This window comes from Moschus berezovskii, chromosome 20, assembly GCF_049115385.1.
Source record: "Moschus berezovskii isolate FMDL1 chromosome 20, NW_MosBer_1.0, whole genome shotgun sequence".
Taxonomy (NCBI): domain Eukaryota; kingdom Metazoa; phylum Chordata; class Mammalia; order Artiodactyla; family Moschidae; genus Moschus; species Moschus berezovskii.
This window is the reverse complement of record NC_142479.1, coordinates 66,409,278-66,421,432: the sequence shown is the minus strand read 5'-3', so window position 1 is coordinate 66,421,432 and position 12,155 is coordinate 66,409,278. Positions and strand designations below refer to the sequence as shown.

Sequence of the window (12,155 nt, the reverse complement as noted above, 5' to 3'; positions counted from 1 at the left end):
CATTTTATTGTATGTAAATTATGCCTCAATAAAGGTGTTAAAGAGTTAAAAAAGGACTTAAAGAGTTAAAAAGAAACAACAACAACCAAGAATAAAGCTTTGACTCTTGTCTTGCTTACGGTCTAGTGGAAAAGCCAGACATGAAAACAAATTATCATAAAATGCTGGGTATTAAGAGAAGTATGTTCACATAAGAAGAGTTCCACTTACTGTGTGCTTCCCTGTGCATGCTAGGTGCTTTGCATGCACAGTCCTAAAACGGTCCTACCGGGTTCATGAGAGACTCCACCTCCTCCTGATGCAGATAAGGAGCCTCAGAGAGAGGTGAAGCCGTCCGCCAGGGCTTGCTTAGCACAAATCAGCGGAGCTGGGACCCGACTCCATGCCCGCCTGGTTGCAGAACATGTGCTATATCAGCCAGCCACGGGAATGATGGAAGGAGCTAGCAGACTGCCTGAGCATCTCAGGTAAGACTTTGCAGAGGAGATGCTGAAGCATGAGTTGGGATTTGATACGTACAAAGGGAAGGATGAAGGGAAGGGAATGTCCAGGCAAAGGAAACAAACAGCATGAGAGCAGGTGCTGCAGCAGTTATGAGAAGGAGGTTTCTGGGAAGGGGAGTCATGTCCAGAAAACAGGAGGAAAAGTCAATGGCATATTAGGTATCCTTCAAATTCACTTATTTTTAAAAAGCCTATTAAGCAACAATTTTATGAGAGGCAACAGATCTGCAGAGCAGGCAAATGGAATGTTTCCTTTGGTCACCATAGGAAGGAATCCACTGCGACCCAAGGTCATCCATTCTCAATAAACAGGGTACGTGCTGTCCTGTTTCTTCTCCTCCAGAAAGTAAGCTCTGTGCAATGCTCCAAGATTTCTGCTGAATGGGATTTGTGGCCCTCTTTCACAGTCCTGAGAAATTGAAGTGGAAAATATCCTCTATGCTTTGAGGATGTGCTTTCTAGCTGGATGAATTAAAATCTCTGGAGTTAGCAAAACATGATCCACTGTTACAGTGTATCTTTCCAGGAAACCCAGCACAATGGTTAAGACCATAGGTTTGGAGGCTCAACTGAGTTCTCAGTGCCTTCACACACTAATGACTTTCATTTTTCTGCACTTGAGTTGAAAAACGGAAGGATACTGTGGTCATGTATGGATGTGAGAGTTGGACTGTGAAGAAAGCTGAGCGCCGTAAGAATTGATGCTTTTGAACTGTGGTGTTGGAGAAGACTCTTGAGAGTCCCTTGTACTGCAAGGAGATCCAACCAGTCCATTCTAAAGGAGATCAATCCTGGGTGTTCATTGGAGGGACGGATGCTAAAGCTGAAACTGCAATACTTTGGTCACCTCACGCGACAAGTTGACTCACTGGAAAAGACTCTGATGCTGGGAAAGGTTGGGGGTGGGAGGAGAAGGGGACGACCGAGAATGAGATGGCTGGATGGCATCACCGACTCGATGGACATGAGTTTGAGTGAACTCCGGCAGTTGGTGATGGACAGGGAGGCCTGGCATGCTGTGATTCATGGGGTCGCGGAGAGTCGGACACGACTGAGCAATGAACTGAACTGAACTGAATGACAGGGCTGTTGTGAGAGTCAAATGAGATAGCAAACTGAAGGTGCTTAGGGTCATCAAGTTTTATACATTAAATCTGGGCAGGTTTTTGTATGTCACTCAGATCTCAATTAAAGAGGTTTTTAAAAATATGTATATTCTTCTATTTATCTCTGGTTGTGCTAGGTCTTCATTGCTGGATGCGGGCTGTTTCTAGTTGCAGCGAGCAGGGGGCTACTCTTTGTCGTGGCGCAGGGGCTCAGCTGCCCCGCGGCATGTGGAGACTTCCTAGACACGGGATCAAACCTGTGTCCACTACACTGGCAGGCAGATTCTTAACCAGTGGCCACTACAGAGGTCCAGTATGTAAAGTGTTTTTTTTTAAAGGCACTTAAAACAGTGCCTAGCATGAAGTCAACACTATACACCAGCTATTATTTTTTTCAGGATGGTAATTTGATCGTGTCAGTTTGTCTTCTTGATTTTGCCATGACCCATTCTTCCCGAGAATAATCATCAACAAAAAAGAGAGGATGATTTGGGATATATCAATCCTATCATTTAGAGTCATATCATTCTGATAGAACACCCAGCTTAAGATGGCTTAAACAATAAGGAGGTTTCTTTTTTAAAATCTCCCACTCTGTATTTCACTCAAACTAAGATGCCAGTGCTCACAGGATGCCTCCCACATTCAGAAATATTGACATGTAAAAATATGAGTCTCTGAATCAAACTAAAGGTCTGAAGACTGGGGATCTTGGGACTGGCTTCTCCAGCAGCTCAAAAGCGTCTTCAAGGACTCAAGCTTGTTCTGTCCATCACTGCTGACCTTCTGCTCTTCCTAGAAAGCAGCCCTTCTGGACACAAGATGGCTTCCATGGTCTCAGGCATCACTTCATGGGGTCCCAAAACCAGAAGGGAGGCTATTGTTTTTCAAAACTAGAAAACTTTCCCAAATGTGGTAGAACTGCACTGCAGATCGTTTTCTAAACCAATTCCTGGCGAAGAGAAGAGATTTCTCATGGGCCTGGTGCAGACTATTCAAGACTCACTCCTTGGGGCAGGGCCAGGCCTTCCCTCCCAGCAGCTCTGCAGTGTTTGTCAGATGGAGGAAGGGCAGTGGTGGAGCTAAGGGTGCCTGCCACACAGGTGAACTTCCGGGAATACCACTGGTGCAACTACTCCCCACGTAAGCAGCCAACTGCTCAGGGAATACTGCTCCTCCTTCGTGTTCTTATTCATAAATTTAAACATAACTTTCCAGTTAAGACATTAACCTCAATATTTAAAGACTCTTTTCTATTAATGTGGGTTTCAAACATGTGTGCTCAGTTGCTCAGTTGTGTCCCACTCTTTGCGACCCCATGGACTGTAGCCCACCAGGTTCCTCTGTCCATGGGAATTCCCAGGCAAGAATACTGGAGTGGGTTGCTATTTCCTTCGCCAGGGGACTCTCCCCCACCCAGGGATTGAACCCACGTCTCCAGGGTCTCCTGGAGGCAGATTGGCAGGTGGATTCTTTACCACTGAGCCACCTGGGAAGACACAGTTTTTGAATAATACCAAATTTTAAATTTGGAAAACTCAGCAGTGGCCACAGGACTGGAAAAGGTCAGTTTTCATTCCAACCCAAAGAAAGGCAATGCCAAAGAATGCTCAAACTACCACACAATTGCACTCATTTCACATGCCAGCAAAGTAATGCTCAAAATTCTCCAAGCCAGGCTTCAACAGTACATGAACTGTGAACATCCAGATGTTCAAGCTGGATTCAGAAAAGGCAGAGGAACCAGAAATCAAATTGCCAACATCTGCTAGATCATCAAAAAAGCAAGAGAGTTCCAGAAAAACATCTACTTCTGCTTTATTGACTACGCCAAAGTCTTTGATTGTGTGCATCTCAACAAACTGGAAAATTCTTCAAGAGATGGGAATACCAGACCACCTGACCTGCCTCCTGAGAAATCTGTATGCAGGTCAAGAAGCAACAGTTAGAACTGGACATGGAACAACAGACTGGTTCCAAATCAGGAAAAGAGTACGTCAAGGCTGTATATTGTCACCCTGCTTATTAAACTTCTATGCAGAGTACATCATGAGAAACGCTGGACTGGATGAAGAACAAGCCAGAACCAAGATTGCCAGGAGAAGTTATCAATAACCTCAGATATGCAGATGACACCACCATTATGGCAGAAAGTGAAGAACTAAAGAGCCTCTTGATGAGAGTGAAAGAAGAGGGTGAAAAAGTTGACTTAAAACTCAACATTCAGAAAACTAAGATCGTGGCATCTGGTCCCATCACTTACATGGCAAATATTTGCTAAAACAATGGAAACAGTGACAGACTTTATTTTTTTGGGCTCCAAAATCACTGCAGATGGTGACTGCAGCCATGAAATTAAGAGACACTTGCTCCTTGGAAGAAAAATTATGACCAACCTAGAGAGCATATTAAAAAGCAGAGACGTTACTTTGCCAACTAAGGTCCATCTAGTCAAAGCTATGGTTTTTCCAGTGGTCATGTATGGATGTGAGAGTTGGACTATAAAGAAAGCTGAGCATCAAAGAATTGATGGTTTCAAACTGTGGTGTTGGATAAGACTCTTGAGAGTCCCCTGGACTGCAAGGAGATTCAACCAGTCCATCCTAAAGGAAATTAGTCCTGACTGTTCATTGTAAGGACTGATGCTGACACTGAAACTCCATTGCTTTGGCCACCTGTTGTGAAGAACTGATTCATTTGAAAAGACCCTGATGCTGCGAAAGACTGAAGGCGGGAGGAGAAGGGGACGACAGAGGATGAAATGGCTGGATGGCATCACCAACTCAATGGACATGAGTTTGGGTGAACTCCGGGAGTTGGTGATGGACAGGGAGGCCTGGCGTGCTGCAGTCCGTGGGATCGCAGAGTCAGACACGACTGAGTGACTGAACTGAACTGAAATCCTATCAGTGAATGGAACTCAGTGAGCTGACTGCCTGAGCGCAGCAGGTCAGCTTACCAGATTTCCCCTCTGCAATCAGAGCCAAGGTCCCTGCGCAGCCCTGGGGACTCCTGCCCTGTAAAGCTTCTGATCTACTTCTGTCACTTATCCCTAGACTGTGTGACTCTCTCCATGTAACAAATATAGGTCTACACTGGCCTTGAATAATGTAAACTTCAAACGTCCTAGACCTCACCAGCAAAGGAAGTCACAACAACGTCAGCATTTCCCTCTCAACAGCTCTGAGCCCTGGCCCCCTCATTCAGGAATGCTAGCGCATTTTGTAAGTGCTTCCCAGTTATTTCCAGATGGCCTAAGCAGGGCACCTGACAGGTACTCAGGCACAAGGCCCCATTGCATTTTGCTCAGTCACTTGGCCACAGCCCAGCAGCCCGTGACACCCCTATCCGCCGTGAGCCTGCTGCTGTTCTACCAAGGGCCCTGTCAGGTGTGAAAGCTCCACTGTGTCCTGTGGCACAGTGGACCTTCTCGAGCTGGGACGAACAGCCCTCACTGCACACTGGGTGACAATGAGTCTGGGACCCAAGACAGCCCCCTGCCTGCAATGTAGGAAACCCAGATTCAATCCCCAGGTTGGGAATATTCTCTGGAGAAGGTAATGGCAACCCACTCCAGTATTCTTGCCTGGGAAATCCCAGAGGAACCTGGCAGGCTACAGTCCGTGGGGTTGCAGAGTCGACACAACTGAGTGACTAACACTTCCACTTTTCAAGACAGCCCCGCGAGAGCCCAGAGCCCTGAGTCTTTCACACATCAGCTCCTGCAGCCTCTCATCCTCACTCTTCCTGCCAGAAAATGGCTGGAAACAGTGAACAGGTGCCCATCATTCACACCCCACTTCCCAGTTTCATCCCTAACTGCCCATGGCAAAACACAAAATCTGTTTTCCTTCCCCTCCCCCACAATCCAAAACCCTTCTATATAAAATCAATTTATATATATATATATATATACTCACAGTACAGTATACCTTCATCTTAAAAGTACAGACTCTACAGACTAGGATCAAACCCCGATTCCACCAGTTAGTAGTGTGTGAACTGGGGCAAGTTACATAACATTTCAATGTTCCTCTTTCCCCATCTGTGAAAACAGGAGTAGTGATAACACACTTCACCATGCAGTGGTGAGGATGAAATGAATTAATATCCATAAAGTACTCAAGGAGTGAATGTCTCTCAGTAAGTGCTATAAAGCATTAGCTATCATTATTGTTTTGCCAGCAGATCACCTGCCTACACACAAGCAGCTTTTGGCAAATTCCACACTTAGAGCCTGAAATAAATTTAGTCTGCAGGGAGAGACCTCATTCTTTCTTTTGGTACTGTACAAAATAATTTGTCTTCAAGGGTAAAACAGAGAAACTTAGGGGCCAATTTCACACAATTGAAGCTATTGCTGAGTTAATGATTGTATTTGTGGAGTACTTACTGTGAGCAGAGGCAGTGGAATACCAACTAGGTCTGTGAAGAATTTAAAAAGAAAAAACAAATTAGACTTCTGCCTTGAAGAGCTTACAATCAAATTAAGGAAGGCAAACATTAACAAATGTGGTAACTTGAAAATCAGTTCCCGAAACATATTACTACACACAGAACAATTTAATCCAGACTTAAATGCCATTGAGATCATTGCTAAAGGGCTGATGAGGATGGGGAAAGGGTGATGTAGTAAAGGCTTCCTGGTCTTGCAACTTTACTATTATTACTACTATTGGTCGCAGGACATGCAGCACGTGAGATCTTAGTTCCCTGACCAAGGATTGAACCAGTGTTTCCTGCACTGGAAGTCCAGAGTCAATCACTGGATTGCCAGGGAAGTCCGCACATTTAATTTCCAAATAGGTATAAATTCTGGCTCTGATTCTAGTTGTTGTTTTGCCCTTTTACAATTTCAAAACTAAAGCCTGGGGTGACTGCCTGAAAAACAGCCCTCAGGAGTAACAGACGGTGTTACACTGCTCTGTTCTTTTCACAAAGTATAATTATTTTTGCGTGGCGCCCCTGGGGTTCGGGGAATTTCGAGCCCGGCCCGGCCCGGCCCGACCCGTCGCTCTCGGGCGCCCTCTGCCGCCCGCGCCCCAACTAAGAGCAACGGAGCGGGACGACGAACAACGAATTCCCCGGGAATCTCCTTTTCCTTCACTGACGCAACCACCTCCTCCGTTGACTCTAATAAAATCCGTCGAGCAATTAACTACGAAGTCCGGCGGGGCCCCAGTTCCCTCAGTCGTTCCTCTCGAAGCCCCCTCGAGCTTTTTGCGGCCTCCACCACCCAGCCAGTTTCGGTCAGGGACAGCCTGTTCAGTTAACAGACAGCGGCTTTGTGACCGAAACGACCGTCGGTCTTCGTTTTCTAACTGCCGGGGTTTCTATACAGACTAAGCCTCCCACCCTGAGCTCTCTACTGTCCCCAGCGGCGGCCACCATCTTAACCGGGTTCCAGAGCCGCGGGCGCCCCTCAGCGGCCGTTGCTTACACTACATTTCCCAGCAGCCCTTTCTCAACAGCGCGAGAGTTCGGGCGAGACTTCCGTGAAGACTTGCGCGCAGGCGGAAGCCCGCCTTCTTTTCCGATGCGGGCTGCATGGGAGGGAGTCATGGCTTTCTCGCTGTGGTTCCAGCAAGGCCAGCAACCTCGGGCCTTTGGCCGAAGGAAGGCTCCGGAGGTGAATAAAAAGCTTATTCCTTGATACGGCGTTATCATACTTGGCCTCCCGCTCCTCGAAGGCGAAATAGTGACGCTAAGCCTGGTTTCCCCACCCCCCACCCCCCATAGAGGTTGGGAGGCTTAACTGAGATACTCGGTGAGAAAACGCTTTCCAAAAGGCGCGAGTTTTTGTTACTGAGAGGAGAGAGAGCCCAAGCCCACCTTTGGCATCGGAGCGGCCCTCCTGGGGGAGAGCGGCTCTTCCGTCCTGCGCAGCCCTCAGGACTCACGGCCACCCAAGCGCTGAGCTTGCAGGCCCGGCGGCCCTGCTGGTCCCCAGGTCCGCCCACGGGGCAAGCTCGCAATTAACATCCAGGGTATTAACGTCTAAATATTTGGCTTCCTGATGGAGTGCCTTGAGGACAGCCTCAATCAATTTTCACTTAATTCTACAGCTAATAATCAGTGGCGTGGTAGACTTTGTTTGGAAGGCTGTAGTTTTATAGCGACCCTTAACACGCTTATGTTTTTATTCCCCACAGGCCTTTCTTCGGCATGTGCAGAGACAGTGAGCAGCAGACCTGCAGGTTGAAGCTTAGAAGTAACGAATGAAAGTCTGAAATAGGTAAGAATGCATGTAGGCAGGATCCTTGGTGGGCAGTAGAAATAAGAAAGCTGAGATGGTGTTAAGGCCTGCCACACACTGCAGCTCTGAATCCTGGCTGACTCAGGACCATTTGGGTCCTACCCAGAATCCAGAAATGAGGATGGTCTCTGTGCCAGTGGAATTCGGGCCACTGGGTGTCGCTGTTTGAGGCCAAAGTGGATGCCATTGGGTTCATGGGTAAAAGGGAGACTTGGAAATTGAGCTCTAAAGTTGACTGAGATTTAGAAATGTTGGCTAATGGTTGAGCTGAGGATGATTTAAAGTTATCCCTGTCTGAAAAGATTTCTGTTGTGAGGAAGTCTAACTTGCTGAGGCTCAACGTTTTCAATAACTGTTATTGGGGATGAATATCCTAAGTTTGTTACTGTTAATGTGTTATATCCCTCTTTCTCTTTTAGATTAAAGATGTAGGCTGTGGGCTTTGAAAAAAAAGTCACATGAAAAGCATCATCCAGAGATGTAAGGATCCTTGTGATGAGATTTCTATAAATGGTAAGAGTTTTAACTTTCACAGAATTGCATAGATTATGGTTCCTTTAAGTGTTGGCTTGTTAGATTTCAGAGACGTGTGTATTTTCCTACACATTAACAGCTGAGAGATACTTGTGTAGACCTGCTTGAATAGTTTTTCCTTTTAGTGCCCAGAGAAGAGAAGTAGTGTGAACTCTTCTAGACCCCTCACCAAGCACCCTCACAGTGGTTGTTACAACGCTGTGTGAGGTGGATGTTTTCCGTACGTTGCTCCCGAGTAAGTAAACTGAATTAATGAGTTCACTTGCCCAAAGTTACACAACTAGGTGTTTTTTTTTTAAAGAACCATCAAAATATAGCTATAAGTGATTTTGGAAGGGGGACATTATCATTAAGCTTTATTGAGATATAGTTGAACAACTGGTTATTGAGTTAGACTAGTGGTTCTCAACTAGGGGTGGAGGGTGTTGCTGGGATCCAGGCAGTGCCCCTAATTACCCTATAGTGCACGTGACAGGCCTCCCACCACCCCGACAAAGAACTCCCTGCCCGAAATGTAGAGTTGAAGTCGAGACCCAGTGTTAGACTGAGACTCCTGTCTCAGCCTGTAACCAGGTAACTACACCAGAACCTTGTTTCTTCATTTCTAAAAGACAGGAGTGGTACTTTTCAGACCTGGTTCTGCACCAATAAGATGTTCCTGGACCCCACCTCCAGCCATGCTAAGATGGGTGAGATGGATCTAGAGTGTGGCCCAAAAATAACGTGTGGCCATTTAAGAGCGGATGTGGAGGAACAGTGAGATGATCTGATCTACTTTTAGCTCAGGGATTTTTATTACAGTGAGGTTATAATACTGGCTATTTTTAAGTAGCTCTCAGGGCAAATCTATAATCCCTATCTTAAAGAACTGAAAGCCACATGGTCGCTCTGCAGTATCGTTTTGCACACAGAAGTGACCTTGTTTGGTGTTGATTCTAATTGGCATCAGGCACCCTTTGTGCAGCCGGCCTTCAGTGCTCTGGCTGAAAGGAGTAATCCACACTGTTTCAGACATTTTTACTGACAGCACAAAGATGCCGAAATATTTTCTAGGCTACTAGACATTTTATGTTCAGGGAGACCCTTGCTTTAAAAGGACAGGAACTGTCACTGTGTCAGGCCTGGGACACTGGGTACAGCTCGACACTAGATACAGTTTTTGCCCTTGAGGGAAAGCATATTCTAATAAAGTAGGTAAGATTGAATGAGTTCCCGAGAAAGGAAGTAAAGTGGAATTTGGTAAGGAAAGCATAGTTTGCTTGTGCTGTGGCCTGGCAGCTGGGTGGGGAGCTGAGTCCATGATGATGTGAAGTTATCCCTGTCTGAAGGCCAAAAAAAGGCCTTTGAGTGTGGAATCTGGATATCTGAGACTCAGTTTCCCAAGTTACCTTTAAGGAAAATTGAGGCCTGGTTTATTTGATTGGTTTGTTTGTTTAATGCCTGAATTAACAGTGAGCTGAGAGATACTTGTGTGGACCTTTTTGAATAGGTTTTCCTTTGCAATTTCCCCTCTCCAGGTACAGCCTCAGTTTGAGGCCGAAAAGGATACTACAGAAAAAGACACTGGCTCATTGCTGTGGCCGCTGCCCTGGACCTGACATGGAATTTCTCTAGTGTGTAATAGAGAAAACCTTTGGAACAGGCCAGGGTGGATGTTCTTTTTGTTTCCCCCGGCCCTTGGGTGGTGCTGAGGGGCAAGGAGACTTTGACATAGGTCTGTTTTCTTTGCTAGGTGTCTGCAGCGTGTGAAACAGAACCGACCTGCTTTACCTAAAGCAAGTGAAACCGTTCCTCCCCCGTTGTTTGTAATGTACGCTTTCTGTTTTATCTTACGTGTCCCAAAGAGTACCCACAAGCCTGTGATGGTTCGTTATCCCTGTCTGAACATCTCGACTGAGGGAAAACAGTCTGTTCTGAGGCTTAAGGGGCTGGCCCTGGGCTCTTAAAAGCAATTCAGGCTTTATAAGGGATCAGACGGAATGCACCCCAAAGGGAGTTGTGCTCACGTGCCCTACCGAGACCCCAGTCCTGGTGCCCTATCCCTCTGCCACTTGAAAACCAGTGGTGGGCTGCCCTGTCACCCTTTGGCTCTGAGGGCACCGGCTATAAGAGGTGGCAGAAGTGGGCAAGTGGCCCAGATTTGGCTTATGCCCTTATTGTGGAATGAAAGAGTGCTTGCCACATATTTCAAGAAAATGAATGCGCTCTTTGAGACAGAGGGCAGTGGAAGACATGTGCCGGCTGTGGCAGTGAGCACACTTCAGGACTATCTGATCTCTGTCTTGCCTTTGTACTGTATCCTGACATCCAGGAAAGAAGGGGTACCATGGCACTAGCATGGTTTCCAGGTGCCTTGAAGTGAAGCAGGGCACTCTCTTGGGGTTAGCCCAGCTCTTGTCTGAATGGCATGACTGGCTTCAAGATTGTAGCAGAGTGGCACTGGGCTTTGTTCCCATTGAAATGCCATGCTTGAAGTGGGCACAGATTGCCTTTCTTTTCTCCTGAAGTTGGGAGTTATGTGCAGCTCTTCATATGTAAGGTCACATATTTGTTTGGTCACCAAGGAAGCTGTATTTGGGGTGGGGTTTAAAGAACTAGAAAACGGGTCCAAGCAGCCTACAGCCTAAAGCAAAACGTAGTGGAAGGACATGTTAGCAAGTGGGAAGGTCTGCCTGCTGGGCTCCAGTCTGCTTCTTAGTGGACTTGACCCAAGTGAACCTGGAGGGGTTTTTTGTGTTTTGCTTTTTAAGCTCTGCAGCACGTGAACCCTGGCCCTTGGCAGTGAGAGCGCCGAGTCCTAACCATTGGACCACCAGGGGATTCCCCGAACCTGTATGTTGGACTTCAGAGGGCATCTGAATATAAATGTCCCAGCACTTGGTGGGTGTTCTTTATTGGACCCCTGCCAAATTCTGTTCCCTCAGATCACTGTTTGCCGGAAAGAGGCATTTGGGACCCACTAGCCTGCACTGAATCAATCTGGTTGTGCTTTTCACACACACAAACACACTGGCAAAATGATAGATGGCTTAGAATGAGTTCCTTCAGGATTGCCTCTTGTAAATTAAAGTATAATTAAGAACATTTGCAATACCACACACAGAGTTTAGGTGATCTTGGTGCAGTGGGGGGACTGCAGTGATTGTGAAATGAAACTCATGTGCACGCTCTGTTGAAGACTAAGGGGAAACGTGTTCAGCCTAAAAAAAACATTTCTCAGTGGATTTCTCCAGTGTCTTGGGTTTAACTTTAAAGCAAATTAAAACATTTAAAAGTTGACTTACTAGCATTTGTGGATTCCATACTGAGACCCCTTCTAAGAGCAGTGATTTCTTCTGTGAATCAGCACATTCTTTTATAAATGAAAGTTTAAAGTTTCTCACTAAATCGATCTTCAATTGACTGGTTTTGCTAACTACCGATGTGATGGGAATAGGGAAAAAATAAAATAGAGGGGGAAAGGGGCCCAGGCATCAGGAAGCCATGCTTTCTCAAGTAGTTGCTGTAGTAGTTAAATCCTAAATGTCCTTTCTCTTACTCACCTGTCTTAAGTTTATAAGGCAGCAGTGTTGTACAGAGAGGAATGACCCTTCAGGGCCGGGGGCCAGAGGGCAGGTTCTGGGTGGGAGGCTTTTGCCAGCCAGCCCTGGGGATACCTCCCCAACCCACTCCACTACCTTACGGGGTATAGCGACAGCAGTCAAATCCAGGGTTTGTGTGCGGAGCTGTGTAGTGGTCATTCAGTTGATTTACGCT

The 12,155-nt window shown here is 46.5% G+C and overlaps 1 long non-coding RNA gene and 2 other non-coding genes across 4 annotated transcripts; all 3 read left to right on the top strand.

Moving 5' to 3' along the window:
- The first annotated feature begins 7,088 nt into the window (after positions 1-7,088).
- Positions 7,089-11,678, top strand: LOC129544685 (uncharacterized). Of its 2 annotated transcripts, XR_016035582.1 has the most exons (5): positions 7,089-7,238; positions 7,762-7,844; positions 8,285-8,378; positions 9,917-10,012; positions 10,132-11,678. It is a non-coding gene; the product is annotated as an uncharacterized LOC129544685 (long non-coding RNA). The 2 variants fall into 2 exon arrangements; XR_016035581.1 differs by having other exon boundaries at positions 9,917-11,678.
- Positions 8,128-8,205, top strand: LOC129544823 (small nucleolar RNA R38). The gene has a single exon (XR_008683567.1). It is a non-coding gene; the product is annotated as a small nucleolar RNA R38 (small nucleolar RNA).
- On the top strand, positions 9,690-9,774 carry LOC129544824 (small nucleolar RNA R38). The gene has a single exon (XR_008683568.1). It is a non-coding gene; the product is annotated as a small nucleolar RNA R38 (small nucleolar RNA).
- Positions 11,679-12,155: the final 477 nt, after the last annotated feature.